This window comes from Lithobates pipiens, unplaced genomic scaffold (genome assembly GCF_037356315.1).
Source record: "Lithobates pipiens isolate NorthernLeopardFrog02 unplaced genomic scaffold, aLitPip1_a1.2 Scaffold_10, whole genome shotgun sequence".
Classification (NCBI taxonomy): domain Eukaryota; kingdom Metazoa; phylum Chordata; class Amphibia; order Anura; family Ranidae; genus Lithobates; species Lithobates pipiens.
Window position 1 is genome coordinate 184704391 of NW_027507686.1, and position 17243 is coordinate 184721633.

The 17243-nt window shown below is 41.8% G+C and overlaps 1 protein-coding gene across 1 annotated transcript in view; it reads left to right on the plus strand.

The window, feature by feature from the left end:
- The window catches only part of SYT8 (synaptotagmin 8), an 84648-nt gene that overhangs the window by 25853 nt on the left and 41552 nt on the right, over positions 1–17243 (plus strand). The gene's annotated exons all lie outside the window — the stretch shown is intronic.

The following is a 17243-nucleotide window of genomic DNA, read 5'->3' on the forward strand; positions in this document are numbered from 1 at the left end:
CACATCATTACACTCGCTGGTTGCTAGAGGTTATTGCACATTATTATTGCTCCCTAATTGGTTGCTAGAGGTTACAGCACATCATTACAGCTCAATGATTGCTTAAGATTACAGCACTTGATCTGCACACCAGAATGCAGAGGTGACGGGACCCACCAATTATAGAACTAGTTATTAGCGTTGAGGGTTGCACTGCGTATAGAGTGCAAGGTTGAGGAGTGCACTTTGTACAGATTGCAGGGTTCAGAGGTGCACTGTGTATGGCGTGCAGGGTTGAGGGGGTGCGCTGTGTATGGTGTGCAGGGTTGAGTGGGTGCGCTGTGTACATCCCCCCTAATACAAAGCTCTCTGCCCCACAGATTTCAGTTCAGAGCTCAGCCCCCCCCACCCCCCCGCCACTATCCAGTACAGAGCTTATCTCTGTAGAATAGTACTCACAATGTTCATGCAGGCTGCCGGTGAGGAGGGGCTTCTGTCTATGTAGATGCCTCATCCTCTTCCTCCTGGCTTGGGTTTGCTTCAGTCCTGGGGTGGTTGGTTCAGGGTCAGAGTGCCGGGGCTTGCGTAGCAGCACTCCTCCTCTGCACGGTCACTCCAATCCCTGGGATCATTCATGGATAGTCTTTACTTCAGTGAGTCACTGCTATCACCACTGGAGCCAGGCCCAGGACTCGGACCACAGCAACGGGTCTTCTATCTTTTAGGCTCTCACTCTCCTAGGCACTTGCATCTGGGGACTCACGATCCAGACTTGTAAACCAGCCATCCCAGGGCAAGCAATTGTGAGCCACATCAGAGGGCTCCACATGCCACTGGTTGGGCACCCCTACTTTTAAGTTTCAGTTTTTAAAATTAAATGAATTATAATAACAAGAAAAGAAATGCAGACTGTAAAAACTGTATTTTCCCCTAACATTAGTTGGCGGTGTAGAAGTGCCCCCTTGCATTAGTGGTCACTGTCCATTGCTCAGGGAACCCCTATCAAACTCACAAGAAACACATGGTTGCATAAGGCCTCTCCAGCATATGGCTGCTATTAATAACTCCTGGTTTAACAAAGACCTGTGCAACTTTAGTTTATGCTACATTTTTGTCCTGGATTAATCCAGCATTCTGTCTTTACCTTTTTATGAATCAAATTGTTTTAATTAAACCAATTGATTTTAATAATTTTTTTTTCTAGTGAATTTTTTTTTTTCAAAATAAATTTCTACTACCCATTGCAGCCATCCAAAGTCACAACAAAATATGCATCTGATGCCGCGTACACACGAGCGGACTGTATGGCCTACTTAGTCCGCCGAAACACATTTCAGCGGACAGTCCGCTCGTGTGTGGGCTTCAGCTGACTTTTTCAGTGTGCAGTCCGGCGTACTAAGAATTTCGGTTTTTTCGAAATTCTGTCCGTCGTACTCGCATTTCGGCGGACAATCCGGCCGTGTGTATGCCAGTCCGCCGTACTTTTGAAATGAGCGGACTTTTCCCGCCCGGAGAAAAGTCCGCTCATTTCGAGCGGGTATCCAAGTAGGCGGGACCCACGAAGGAGACGTCGCTGGCCCCGCCGCCTGGTATGGACTTAAAGGGGAACCCCAACGCCGAAAAAACTCGGTGTGGGGGTGCCCCTTTAAGTTCATACCAGGCGGCGGGGCCAGCGACGTCTCCTTCGCGGGCCCAGCCTACCTGGAGACGCGCTCGAAATGAGCGGACTTTCCTCCATGTGTGTGGGCGAGTCCGTTCATTTCAAAAGTAGGGCGGATAGTACGGCGGACTTAGTACGCCATATTAGTCCACTCAAAAAGTACCGTGTGTGGGCAAGTAGCCCGTTCGGAAATTCCGACGGACAGTCTGACGTCATACAGTTTGAACGTGTGTACGCGGCATGAGTTCTACCAAGTTCATGGGTATAGATTTCTGAGGAAATGCTCATCAACTGCTATTTAGAATACAGTATCTCACAAAAGCGAGTACACCCCTCACATTTTTGTAAATATTTTATATCTTTTCATGTGACAACACTGAATGGATGTATCTATGTTTCTGTTATACATTTATACCAAACTATGACCTTTTGCAACAATAAAAATCATTTGTAAACAAAAAATAAATAAATTACACTTTGCTACAATGTAAAGTAGTGAGTGTACAGCTTGTATAACAGTGTAAATTTGCACAACCATTAAACCACTGGCAACAAAAGTGAGTACACCTCTAAGTGAAAATGTCCAAATTGGGCCCAATTGGTCATTTTCCCTCCCCGGTGTCATGTGACTCAATAGTGTTACAAGGTCTCAGGTGTGAATGGGGAGCAGGTGCGTTAAATTTGGTGTTATCGCTCTCACTCTCTCATACTGGTCACTGGAAGTTCAACATGGCACCTCATGGCAACACGGAACAGGCCACTCCGCAGTCGACCAAAGAAGTTGAGTGCACGTGCTCAGTGTCATATTCAGAGATTGTCTTTGGGAAATAGACGTATGAGTGCTGGCAGCATTGCTGCAGAGGTTGAAGATGTGGGGGGTCAGCCTGTCAGTGCTCAGATCATATGTCGCACACTGCATCAAATTGGTATGCATGGCTGTCATCCCAGAAGGAAGCCTATTCTAAAGATGATGCACAAGAAAGCCCACAAACAGTTTTCTAAAGACTGTCAGACTAAGGACACGGATTACTGGAACCATGTCCTGTGGTCTGATGAGACCAAGATTAAGTTATTTGATTCAGATGGTGTCAAGCTTTGTGGCACCAGCCAAGTGAGGAGTACAAAGACAAGTGTGTCTCGCCTACAGTCAAGCATGGTGGTAGGAGTGTCATGGTCTGGGGCTGCGTGAGTACTACTAGCATATGGGAGCTACAGTTTATTGAGGGAACCATGAATGCCAACATGTACTGTGACATACTGAAGCAGAGAATGATCCCCCTCCCTTCAGAGACTGGGCCGCAGGACAGTATTACAACATAAGGACACCAAACACACCTCCAAGACGACCACTGCCTTGCTAAAGAATCTGAGGATAAAAGTGATGGACTGGCCAAGCATGTCTCTAGACCTAAATTCTATTGAGCATCTGTGGGGCATCCTCAAACGGAAGGTGGAGGAGCGCAAGGTCTCTAACATGGAAGTGGAAGAGGACTCCAGTGGCAACCTGTGAAGCTCTGGTGAACTCCATGCCCAAGGGAGTTAAGGCAGTGCTAGAAAATACTGGTGGCCACACATAATATTGACACTTTGAGCCCAATTTGGAAATTTTCACTTAGGGGTGCACTCACTTTTGTTGCCAGCGGTTTAGACATTAATGGCTGTGTGTTGAGTTATTTTGTGGGGACAGCAAATTTACACTGTTGTATAAGCGGCACACTTAGGTTCATGTGTTTTTTCTTCCGATTTGCACGTATTTTCATGTTGGGGCATTGACAACTGGCATAAAAAAAACTGGCATAAAGGGTAATCAATCTTATTTTGCTGTACCTCAACCCACAGAAACACTGGTGGAAACTTGACAATGGTACAAGTTATTCCAGGTGCTCACTGTGCTTTATGGATTCTTTCCAAAACTCATGGAAACTGGAAGGATAGAAACCCTAGTACATTGTTTCCATCATGTTAAATTTACTGCCAACATTTTGCAGGCTCAATCTATTGTTGATAAACAGGTCGTATAAGTAGCAGTTGCTTGTCTACAATGGCAGAGGTCAGGGAACTATTACGGACTAAGAAAAAGGACTTCTCTAGATGACGCATTGAAAGAATAAACAAACGTTTATGGAAATGAGACCAACACAGGAATGTCTAGAATTCCTGCAAAACCAGCACAGAGCAGGGTGTGAGCTTGAGGCGAAGCTCTGTGTGTACAGAATATGTTGCATTGTAAGTGGTGGCAGGGTGCACACACACACACCTGCTGAATACAAGATGACTGGGCAGATCTGGGGGTGATTTGACAGCAGCTTATGACAGGATACATGAAGCTAAACATACACTATACAATCTGTACAATATATGTACAATCTTTTAGATTTGCCAAAAGTATTTACAAAGTGGGTGTACCAAAATGATCTATTCAATGTGTGTCAATGCAGGCAGGCCCTTGTAATATATGAATACTGAAGCAGCAGTGTTGCTTAAAAATTCTGGATGGTGATAACTGTACGTTTGTACTGATATTGTAAATTGTGTCATGACCAGCATATATTAGCAATAGTGGCTTTAGATCATAGGGTTTGTATTACTTTGTACCTGTGGTGTTGTGTGTGCTTTTATGCTTTTCATTTATTTAATCAACCAACATTTTGTAAGGGTTTTTTTTATTTTTTTTTATTTTTTTGTTAATTAAAAAAAAAAACAGTTTTCTTCATGTAATTTTTATTTATTCGAAAATGTATTTTCCAAAGATGCATTACAGTAACCCTTTCACATTACAAACTTCACTTTCAGAATTTGGCAATCATAAAAAAAAAAAACAGCCAGTCATCTCAGGGTAGGGAAAAAAAGAAAAGTAGTAATCTTGGGGTGGGGGGGCCGCGTGCCCCATGTTGAGGGCACGTGGCCTGGTAAGGCTCAGGAGGGTGGGGCGCTTGCTTGTCCCCACCCCCTTTCCTGACCGGCCAGGCTGCGTGCTCAGGAAAGGGTCTGCTATGGACTTTTGGGGGCCCCCACGCCGGTGGCAAGGAGGTGTCTTGCCACCGACTGGCGACATCTACCCCTTGAGAGAGGGCTGAGATATAACAAACATGCTGTTGGTTCCTGATCAATGTAGAGACCAGCAATCTCTTAAATTAAAGTGCACACCTCTTGCCAATAGGGGCAAATTCTGGGACATATCCAGAAAATATGGAAAAGTGTTACCCTTTCTTATCTGCTGCGCTAACAAATAGGCTCAGCATTAGAAAACATTCAGTGCACTTCTCTGGAGTTCTATACATTTAATTCAAAAGCTTGTATCCTGCACTTTCAAAGAGCTAGAAGATGTATGTATAAAATAATAGATACAATCTGTTTGATCAGCTGAAAATTCTATATTTAAATCTTTTTCCCATGCAGACGTCAAAAAGGGAGCATGTGAAAAGTCAGTCTTTTCACATACTTAGGCATAATAGGGGGTAGCAGACCAAGCAAGAATGTGGCGGGTCAAGCTCAATATGTATCTGTAAGAGTGTGTGTAAAAGCTTTTCCTTCTAGCCAGAAGGGACATACCATATCCCTGGACAAGTTCAGTACAAATGAAGTAGTGTACCTGGGTGCTGTCCACATCCAGTGAGCTGGGAGAGAAGGATTGAAAGAATGTAGTAGAGCAGCAATATGATACCAATAATAGAGAATTGTGTATTGCTTTTCCTTATTCCTTCCTTCCTTCCTTCCTAAAGTCTTGCAAATAAGATTAAAGTCCATTGCGACAATTATTTATTATTTTTTTTAAGATTTTTTTTATTACCGGTATTATTTTTATTTGGTTTTAAGTTGTTAGCAATAGCAACCTACATATTGCTTAATACAACAGACAAAGAACAGAAGTGGCCCAGCCAGAGCTAGAATATCAAATGTACATCACTTACAAAAAAAAGCCCATTTATAGAGAATATCCTGAACATTTACTGTACAGGGATAATTGTTTTCTCATACAAATAGATACATGTAAAGGTAATTTCCAAGTGGGACAACAAAGAAATATATACGGTATATAATTACAGCAATCCGGTATGACATTAGGAGAAAGATCCTGAAGGCAATAAATTTATCGGGAATTACCAGGAGAGAAATCACTCAAACTGTAAATGCTGAATTAATCCATCCTCCCCAAAGCTTGTCAAATTTACAAGGTCCACCCCTGTTGGCATACACAGCTTTGTGAAATGAAAGGCCTTTATTAAAGCCTTCCAAGCAGATATGCAACGTGCAGAGGCCTTCTTCCAAGAAAGAATGATAAGCTTTCTGTCATAGAAAAATAATAAGGTAAGCAAGGTGCAAATGGTTTTGGTTGGAGCTAGAGTCCACCCGTCTAGCTGGGGTCAGGTAAATTCTACGTAAGAAGTTATATTGGATCAAATGGTCTCTAGCTGATACCAATTTGGTGAAGGGAGCCTCCCCACATGTCATTCCAATCGTCATATCGACCCTAGGAACATCATTGATCCATGCAGTTCAGAAAGATCTTAGGAGTTTACCTATTTCTGTAAACAATTGTTTATATGTAGTAGAATATGCTTTGGTTAGGGAATCCTCTCTAAGCAAAAGTTCCAAGTCTGTAGATATGAGGGAAAGCTTACTACTTCCGTACTCTGTGTGGAAGGCATGTCTGAACTGTAGGTATCTGAATAGGTGTGAAGTAGGCAACTTATAGAAAGATCTCCACCCATTGAAGAGTAACAAAGCTATATTTTGAATAACATCACGTATTTTGTTGATTCCAAATGTAGTCCATATTAACGGGTAAAGATAAGTATAGAAATGTTCGAAATGTGAATTCTTCCACAATGAAGCGTGGGGAGAGGCTGAGAAGGTTCCGCTCTCCATGTAGCATCCCAGGCTCTGATAGAGTGCATGGAAACTGTGAGTGTGTGGGAACTTTAGTCCTCGATGCACTAAGGGGGATAGGGCCTCTAAAGAGCCAACCGTCGCCACCGCCTCCCGAGACATTGTAGCATCATCAAAAGTAGTTGTCAACTATGGGGGGCAAAAATTACCTGATTAGCCTGAAAGTATTTATAAAAATAGGGTACAGCTAGGCCTCCCTCACACCAAGGTTTCAGTAAAACCTGATTCAGGGATTGCCTCCCTGCCAAAGAAAAGCTGAGGTTAATCAATCTTTTGAAAATGGTTTTTGGGTTTCATATGGGGGGATTTGGGAAAATCTATAGGAAAGAGGGGGTTTATCTTTTTAAGACATTTTTTCCCCAATTAGAAATAAGGGCAATGTCTTCAGGAAAGTAATTTATGTTTAAGAGTCGCTGTCAGAGCGGAAACATTGAGGGGTTATAAAGTCATACACTGTCGCTAGTAGAGATAGTAATGCCAAGATATTTCACTTTGTCCACCCGTTAGAGAGAACATTCAGAGGGGGCTTCATGCAAGAGGAAAGTATGTGTAAAGGCAGAATTTTGGATTTTACTTTTTTTTTGGATTCACTTTCAGACCTAAAAAGGTGGCAAAATTGTTTAAGCTAGAGAGGGCTGCAGACAATGATGCTTCTGAGTCACAAAGGAAGAGCACTAGGTTATCATCCGCATACAGGGCTGTCTTTTCCTGAAGACTACCTACCTAGATGCCTTAGATCACATGAAATGTACATAAAGCTAAGATTATGGGTTCCATCATGAGGGTGAATAATCCTGGTGAAAGGGGTCAGCCCTTCCCATTGTCCCTGCAAACTGGGAAGAGTTTTTACACCCCACCATTTATTTTATTAACCTCCACTGAGTGATCATATGTAATATCAACCCACTGAGTCAAAGGCCTTCTCCAGATACAGAAACACCAAAACACCTCCACCAGAAACATCAGGACCCAGTTGGGTATGAGTAAAAACTCTTCTAAGGCTGGCCATATAATATTCACTCTTGTACAATTTTCCTTTTAGATTTACCAAAGCCGTACAATATGAAGGCAAACCTAAACACTTTCAATTTTTATGCAATCCGGCAGGCCTTACACTACATAGTTAAAGGTAAATCTAAAGGAAATTGAAAAAGAAAATTGTATAATGTATGGCCAGCTTAAGATTGATATCTGTAGCCTTTTAAGGCATGAAAACAGTTTGGTTTGAAGATATCACCTGGTGAAATAAATAAAAATGTTAATAATTAAATGAATGTGTAATTGTTGCCAGACCTAAGGTAGCACCTTTTAAAAATCCCACTTTTTTGTATTGCACCTTTTGCAGGAGAGGCATATCAGTAAGGGGCCACTTTATATAGTCATACTGTACTGTATATCGGTCACTGAGTTCAATGCATTTGCATTTAACCCAGTTTTTCTCAACCTTTTAACCCCTGAGGAACACTTTAATTAATATTCAGGTCTCGGAATCCCCAGCAAAAGAGTATTCTGCCTCTGAATCTGCCAAATAATGATGTTCGCTCTAGAACTATCTGTTGGGCACCAACAGTCCAAGAACCTCTATCAACAGCTGAAGGGAACCCTGCTTGAGAAAGTCTTGTCTACGGCAGTTTTTTCAACCTGAGGAACCCTTGAAATAATTATCAAGTCCTAAAAAACCCCCACTGAAGAAGATCATTCCTAAAGCTTATGGTACAGTGCCATGATCAATAAGTTAAAGAAAGTTTTAAATAAAAGAATAAATAATGTGGCATACCCAGCATGTTTGACACCCAAGGCATATAATTTGGTTGCCAACCCTTACAAAATTATTTTTAGTAGTATTATTGAAGTGAATAACAACTGCTGAAAAGAAGGGCAGGGAGTACAATTTTAGTGTCCTCCAACATTAGTGGTCATTGTAGAAATAACCCCTTACATTGGTGGTTGGTGATTGGTGGTTGGTGATTGGTGCAAGTCTATGTGGTCCATTTTTCACTGTTTACACCCAAGATTTAGCCAACTTTTGTTCAAGCTTCACACATTTTTCCAACTGAATGCAACTGAAAAATGTGAGAACTGTGGGTCAATACATGGATAAACAGACCCTTATAAGTCAGCTCACTCTTGGAAAATAAAGCTGAAAGAGTATATACACAACTGTATCATGCTAGCTGTGGCTATTAAGTGGGGGTTAAACAAGAGTAAAACAAGCCTATTAGTCAAGGTTAAGTCTCTAGCGATGGGCAATTAAATTTTTTTGTGATGTACTCAAGAGTAGCTCTAAAGCCTAAACTCTTTTCCAGTTTTGGATAAAGTAGCAAGAGGTTTTTTGGAAATTTCTGGTTACCCTAGGTTCACATACAGTATGTGCAGGTTGGGAATGAGTGTATAATTACACATTCCCGATCTGCACAGACATGCACTGCTCTTTAACAGACACGTGGGGATGCCATTCATTCTCAATGGCATGCTCCCATGCATTGGCACCTAAGCATGTCTAGTGAAGATGTCATCTGATTTTGTTAAGGCACTCCTTCACAAGTGCTTGAATGAACATCATTTAATAGACAAAAATGGGTTATAGCAGCTTTGAAATGGGACATCACTTTATCATAGAAACCCATTTCTACCAACCAGGAAAGCGAGTGTATTGAAAAAATATGCCAACAAACTCCCAGGTTATTTATTATCTCTGTGAAGGTTCTTATTTGTCATGGTCAATTTATATCTAGTAGTAGTTTCATTACAGGCACTTAAGTTCTACACAGGCAGCACTGACACCTTAATCAAATCACCATGAAAAAACAGATGGATACACCCTGTTCTAGTTACATAATCACCCCCCCCCCCCCCCCCAATGATGGTTGTTCCAGTTCAAGAGGGCCTCTTTCACCCCTTTTGCAAACCAGTTGTCCTCTTAGTCCAAAATGTGCACCTCACCGTCCTAAAAGATTTCCCCTTTTCCTTAAGATTTAGGAAAACTGTAGTCTTGACCTTTAGAGTTTGCCCTCCTAACCTATTTGTTGACTGCTTCATCTCCCCAATGTACAGGTCTTTGCATTCTTCACTATATTGCTCATGCAGATACCAAATGATTTCACATTTGCTTGGGTGTTGGGTATTTTGGATATATACATTTTTGTTTTGGTGTATTGCTGGCCTTAACAGACACAGGAATGTGATGTATGTTAAAGAATAATCACAGTTTTTACAACACTCCCATCTACATATGGGATGACTCTATTAATCCATGTGTTTTGCTTATCCCTCTATTCGATGGGCCTGTGTGTTTACCTTGACCTTGTGAATGATTTAACAAAAGCCCAGTCTGGATAACCACAAACTTTCAAAGTACTTCTGAGATATCTGTGTTCCTTGTCTTTAGACACTGGGTTTGACTTACTGAAGTCAAATAGGCTGCTCACTTTGAAAGGAAAGGAATTTGTCTCAGAGCTTGGTCATTGTGGTGAAATTTTACATTTGTTGTACATGATTGGATGATAGACGTCAACAGAGCTTCACCTTGTTCACTAAGCTCTGGGGAAAATCCTCTTACAAAGGGCCGCTTTCCTCTAAAAGTTAACAATCTGTTTGTCTTTAGTAAATCAACCCATGTTTATGTTGTTACCATTTCAAGCTGATGTTGCAGAGTTCTAATAACCCTTGTTTGTGTTTCAGTGGGGGGTAGGGTTCACAACACAGACACGGGGTGTATTTTCTGTAGTCCACAACATACAAGTCATCCCCATCCTTGACAAAATTCTTGGGAGTTTTATATGGTGCACTGTGTTGCCAACTAAGGGTGGCAAGATAGAAGATTGCTATGTAGCAATGTTATATATCAGGGGTCTCCAAAGTTTCTAAACAAAGAGCCAGTTGACTGTCCTTCAGACTTTATGGAGGACAGACTGTGGCCTTTGGGGGGGGGGGGGGGGGGGGACAAAATGTCCCAGGATCAGAGGGAGTAAACATATCCTCATCACTGGTGTCATTGGAAGGAATTATGCCCCATAATATGTGTCATTGTGGCCCATTTTTGGTGTAATTGGGAGGAACTGTGCCCCATAGTTGATGTCATTGGTGGGAATTGGCCCCCATTGTTGCTGTCATTTGAAGGAATTGTGCCCTTCACTGGTAAAAAGCAGACAAAGAATCAGATAAAAGCAAGCAAAGGGCCAAATCCAGCCGCTGGGCCATAGTTTGGAGACCACTGTTATAGATGACAGAGTTGATGCTGCTCACAATTGGTCTTAAAGGGAGATTACATTCCAAACAAGCGTGATGTAGCTTCCCAGGGGTAGAAGCATTGTTATGTAGGCTGATCAATGGCTTTTACCTTTACTGGCCATTGTAAATGGTCTATTATCTTTTTGTTGTAACAGCTAGTGGCGCATATATTTAGTGATCCTTAAGTGTTGGCACTTGTTGATCTCATAGATGCTAGGAATCCCCGCAAAAAAGAAGACGGGTACAAGCAAAGAGAATACTACAGACAAACAGCAAATTCACAATAAAACCACATTTTGTCACATGTTGCCCGAAGGGTAACACTGAATGCATTTAGCCTCAGTACGCAATAGAATATGGAGTGGGTAACCAATTTCCTGCACCGCATTCAAACTGCACTGCCCTTGCGATTTCCAGTGGTTGTCAGTGCAATCTTAACAACACCCTAAATGCTGGATTGCATGGTACAAAACAACCATGCAATCTGATTGCAGTGTATTCTCAAAATTGCTGCATGCACGATTTTGTTGCGGTGCAATTTAAGGCACTCAAATTTCACCGCACTGAATCGCATATGAATTGTACAATAATGCAGCACGATTCTTGTGCAATTCATAGTGTGGATCTAGGCTTAGTGTTTCTGAATAGGAACTACATTCCTCTGTGACAGAGCAGATGTGACAGTGTAATAAAGGGTAGTTGTGTGTCACAATATTCAAGTTTAATTTTTCAGTGCAACTGTCAATTCAAATGTTGCTAACTTACTCAAAAAATGTTATGTACCAGAAATATGATTGTATTGCCTTTTACTAAAGGCACAAATCCCAAATAATATTTGTAGGTAATGCTAATAAGTTTTCTAACCCTAAAATTTGTAGGTAGAATGTTAGTTAACCCTTATTATTTACTTTACTCCCTTGCTTTACTGTTTTAAATTCGTGTTAGTTTTTGTAGCACCAAATTAAAGAGCTTGGGGCTTCTCCTTGACTGGCAGATGATCTTCCCATGGCACTGGACACATACAGTACATACACTCTGGGAGAACAGAGAAGAGTGTTCTATGGGCACATGTATTAACAGGCAGACCACAGTACATCTTTATATTTATAAACTCTTTAGCTAGGACCAGACTGACCACATTTTCACTTGACTCGAGTGATGCATGAAAATATCATAAGGATTGCTTAATAACGTGTAAATTGCAAAACAAATCAGTCATATGGGATCACAAGACAATGCTGAACACACATTAACAGAATCTGCTGCAATAAGCGACTAATGTAGAAACGAGTGAACCTGATTACCGGATTGAAAACAAAACTGGGAAGTCGTATGCAAAACTGCTGCCAAATATTCTTTAGACTCAAGTGCTTCTTACCTTTCAAGTATGTTTGCCATGAAAACATCAGTGAATGTCAAGTACTGGGACAAACTGTTTATTTTCTGCTCTCGTGAGCAGTTAGCGAAATAAATTCTTGTCTTTGGAGATGACTGAACTGATTTGGAGGTTTTAGCCAGAGGACATCTGCAGTGAATTTCAGCCTAAACCACTACCAATCTATCAACCTAAACCACTAACAATCTGCAATGTTTTTTCATTTTCTTTTTGGTTCGTGTAAAATAAAAATGCTCCATGTATACTAGCCAAGCACACCCGGCATATCGAGTGGTATCCCTCTAGCAAGAGAGCTGCGAGTATATGGTTCCTTTTAAAATGGAACTATACTCCCCTCCATATCAGTGCAATGGTGTTACAGAGTTCCCTCACATGCCATTGAAATTTTCAGATGGTCTTGTTCTCGGTTCCAGTCTTCGGCCATTTGGATTGGCTGGGCAGAGATGACATCACTCCTGCGCATACACAGGTGTTCATTCATCTCAGCAGACGTCAACATTTTATACTGAGCTCTGTCACTGTGTATATTGTTGACAGTTGGGTAGAAAACGTTAATGCAGAAGAGACATGCTCCCTCTTGGTTTACTTTAAAAAAAAAAAAATCAATACTCAGCTTTAACATTTGTATATTAGCCCATGAGCCCTTTAAATCAAGTGGAGGTTTCTGTGATGACACCTGTTTATTTATGCAGATATCTAATCGACCAATCATGTGGCAGGAGCGGAACACATAAAATCATGCAAATACAGGTCAGGAACATCAGTTAATGTTTACATCAATCCAAAGATTTTTTGAAAAAAAACATGAACTCAGTGATTTTGTCCATGGTATGATTGTGGGAGCTAGGCAGGCTGGTTTAAGTCTTTCTGGGCCTGCTGTTTACTTGGGATTTTTAACGCACAATTTCTAGATTTTACAGAGGTGCAAAAAACAGAAAGCATCCAGCGAGCAGCAGTTCTGTCAATAGTTTTTCTTTTCCTAAATTACACTAAATTATACCACTAAATATACCATTCTTAAAATAATTAGTTTGAGACCAAATAGGACTTGGGTGGGGTAAAGGCTTTTGTTCGTCAACTACCTACTTAATCCCACTGCTTCATGTCTCTGTAATACATTGTTTCAGAGGTGGTACTACACAGTTTAGGAACAGTTAGTGCTTTATGATGCTGTGATTTTTTTTTTTCAAACTAGCATTAGCTGGCCAGCAAGCTGAGCTGATAAATTATGCACTGGCTTAATAACAGTTTTAGGGTTTTCCTTCCTGTATCACACAATCGTTGAGAAGAGTGGTTCACTCTACAAAATGCTATCTTTAACTCTCCCTTATGGCTGTGTGATGGATAGCTGCAATATGAATTCAAACGTATTATGCAACTCATTAATTTACTATATCATAATACCTTTGAACTTTTCAAATATACCCCAAAAACTGCAGTGGTAGACAGTGATTCACAGCATTATAATGGGCCTGGCACCCCACTTGAGATAGCCCCTTATCTAAAGCGAGGAGTCACTTGGATGGCACAGACTGTAATCGCATACCTGGGGGGTATTGCCTGTTGTACGGCACGCACTTATAGGATCCAGTGACTGGATGCACTTATAGGATCCAGTGAATGCTTGCTGTAAAAAATCAAGGACCTTTTACAGCTGACCTTTAAAAATGTAACAGGGCCGACACTCAAATTAGGAGCTATGATTGCTACTGCATAGGAAGGACAGAGAGCTAGGAGGCCATGCAGAGACCTCACATGCCTTGTGGTGCATGGCATTTCTCTAAAATGGCCTTTCTCAACTTTATCGCAAGGGAGCTCTTAGGATTATTTCTAGATCTTGGGGAACCCCTGCTAAAAAACGTTCATCCAAATTAAAATGGAAAAATGTCTCTTAAATTGCAAAGAGGTCATTAAGAAGAGTGTGCTCTTAGAACGGTGGGCAAAATTCAACACTTTTCAGATAGCTGAAAAGATCATTGGTGTCATACCACTCACTCTCCCAAACAGCGTTGTTCTTGAAACCTGACAGGCACTATCGGATGAGGATTCAATCCACCACAGCACAAGAAACCTCCATCAGCCTGTGAAAGAACCCTGGGGCTTCACAGAACCCTGGTTGATTCAAATGGCTGCTCTAAATACACCTATGTATCCATAGCATGCTTCTCTTGATTCCCTAGTTCATCCTTTTTCAACCAGGTGCCTTGACAAAAGTGTTTAAAAATGTGCCCACTAACCAGAGAGTACATCAAGCCTGCCTTTTTGGTATACAAAGCTACAGGTTTTTATTGTGCAGCATTAAAATGTTGGGCACCATATGGGCCTGCCACTGGCATCCTAACAACCAATGATGTCATTGGTTGATAAGGAGGATGTCGGACCCCTTTACAGCATCCTTATTTGCCTCTTCCCTGACCCTCTCTGTTGGCACTGGGCTCATGTTACTGTAACAGAGAGGGAGAGAAGCTGAGGAAGAAGAGAAAACCTAGAATTTTAGTCCGTACCAGTTTGTGAATGAAACAAATCACCCTGAACAATAAGCGGTCCACATGAATGTTGCTGCAATATGTAAAATTATACGTTTTTTTTATTTTTTTGCATTTTGGAATGAGGTGCCTCCAGATTATACATAATTTTAAAGGGTGCCTTGGCTGAAAAAAGGTTGAGAAACACTGCCCTAGTTCACTACTGTGCCACCTTTATTAGTTTATTAAATAGAAGTATTTACTGCATATAGAGAAGTTTTTACAACCAGGGTGCCTAAGCCCTTGTACACACGGTCAGAGATTCCGACAACCAAATCCGTCGGCGTAATTCCGACGGATTAATTCCGGAAGAGGTCCGGAAGTGATGTTGCATACACACGGTCGGACTAAGTTGTCGGAAAATCCGATTGTACATAACGTGATGACGTTATTTCGTTACGACGGGACTACGTTCAGGCTAGTAGCCAATAGCTTTGGTCTAGGAATTTGATCTGAGCATGTGTGGCACTTTGTCCGTCGGAGTAGGCTACACATGATCGGAGTATGTCCGATAGGAGCATTTTGTCAGAAAATTTTACCGGCAAGTTGGAAAACTTGGTCCATCGGATATTCCGACGGAAACAGTCCGATGCAGACCACACACAGTCGGAATATCCGACAAAATGGTCCGATAGGAAACATTCCGTCGGAATCTCTGACCGTGTGTACAAGGGCTAAAACTTGCCTAAAAATTTTATACAAGCCATTGGCTGGATGAAGCCTGCCTTTTAAGTTCCACAAAGTCAAATGTTTTCATTGTACAACCTTCCAGCCACCAGCATCCTCACGACCAATGACATCATTGATTGATAAGGGAAATGTTGGGAATCTGCACAACATCCTTGTTTGTCCCTTCTGTGCCCCTCTCTGTCAGCACTAGGGTCACATTAACTGAGTAAGGGAGAGAAACTTGGAGAAGAAAAAGAAACACTAGAATACTAAACAGAACCAGTTTGCTAAGTTGGAGGAATAAATCGCCTCAAATGTTGGGCGTCTTACGTGTGTGGATGTTGCTGCGCTATGTAAAACACTTCATTTAGTTTTTTACATTTTAGAAAAGGGTGCCTCCAGGTTGTGTAGAATTTTAAAGGGTGCCTTGACTCAGAAAAAGTTGAAAAACATTGGCTTATGCTATCCATTCTAGTAATATATAAACTTCTACACTTGCCACACAAACATAGTAAGGCCCCTTTCACACATGCGGATGGTATGTCCGTATTTCATCCATCCGTTTGCGGATGAAATACGGGCCATACATTCATCCCTATGGGATAGCGGGTGTCTGCGGATGAGCATCCGCTGACACCTGCTATTGTCCGCCTCCGCAACTGTCCGATTCTGCAGACGGAGGAAAATCCTATTTTTCTATCCGTCTGCAGAGCGGATCGGATGAACACGGACACATGGTCCGTGCTCATCCGATCCCCATAGAGGAGAGCGGAGAGCTGACAGGGCGGTCCCTGCACAGTGTGCGGAGACCGTCCTGTCCGCAGCCGGCTCAGCGGGGACAACGGAGCGATCCCCGCTGAGCGAGCAGATCATCACGGGGCGGATCATTACTGATCCGTCCCGTGTGAAAGAGGCCTTACAGTGTCCCAGGTTCAGTAACAGAAAAACAAAAAACTGATGTGGGTGCACAAATAGAAAATAAACTATAACCATATGTAAATATCCAAGCAATGGTCTGTTTATGAAAGAACACAACTGTGAGTGTAGACAATGTACAGTAGATGTAAAGGCATGAAAGGATATAGGAATAAGTGAGTAATTCAGGGAATAATTTCAAAGAAAAAAATGCATACTCGAGACCACTATGGAAACATTAGTGTTACTAAACTCAGTAATATGAAAATAGTTCATCTAGCTTATAAATCTTCTTTTTACATTAAACTATTGCCACTATATACTTTATTGGCTGATCCGTATACCACGTTTACATGATAAACATGCAGAGTTTCTCCAGTGCTGAGCGTTCAGGTGGGTGGAAATTTTCCCTGCAGCCTGTATACACGCTCCACATGTGTGATGCCATTATCATGTGACTTGGCTATCTCTGAGAACAAGTAATTGTTCTCACCAGCATAAAAGACACAACTGAGCATGTGCAGGTTGGCTAATTCCTGTGTGTTATGCCGCATACACATGATCGAATAGTCAGGCGTACTTAGTCCGGCAAACAATCCGGCGGATAGTCCAGCGGACTTTCTACCGAACAGACTTGGCCACACACGGACACACAGAAAGTCCAGCGTTTGCTAGCGCAATGACATACAGCACGTATGACGGGACTAGAAAAAGGAAGTTCAATAACCAGTAGCCAATAGCTTCCTTCTCGTACTTGCTTCTGAGCATGCATCATTCTTAGTCCGCCAGACTAGCATACTCACAAACGTATTTTCCGCTGAAAACCCAAGGCGGAAAGATTGGACTGCAAAACTACTTTCTAAGTCCACTGGACTTTACGCTGAGAAAGTCCGCTGAAGCCCACACACGATCGGATTGTCCAGTGGAATGCGTTTCGGCGGACTAAGTACGCCGGACAATTTGATTGTGTGTACGCGAC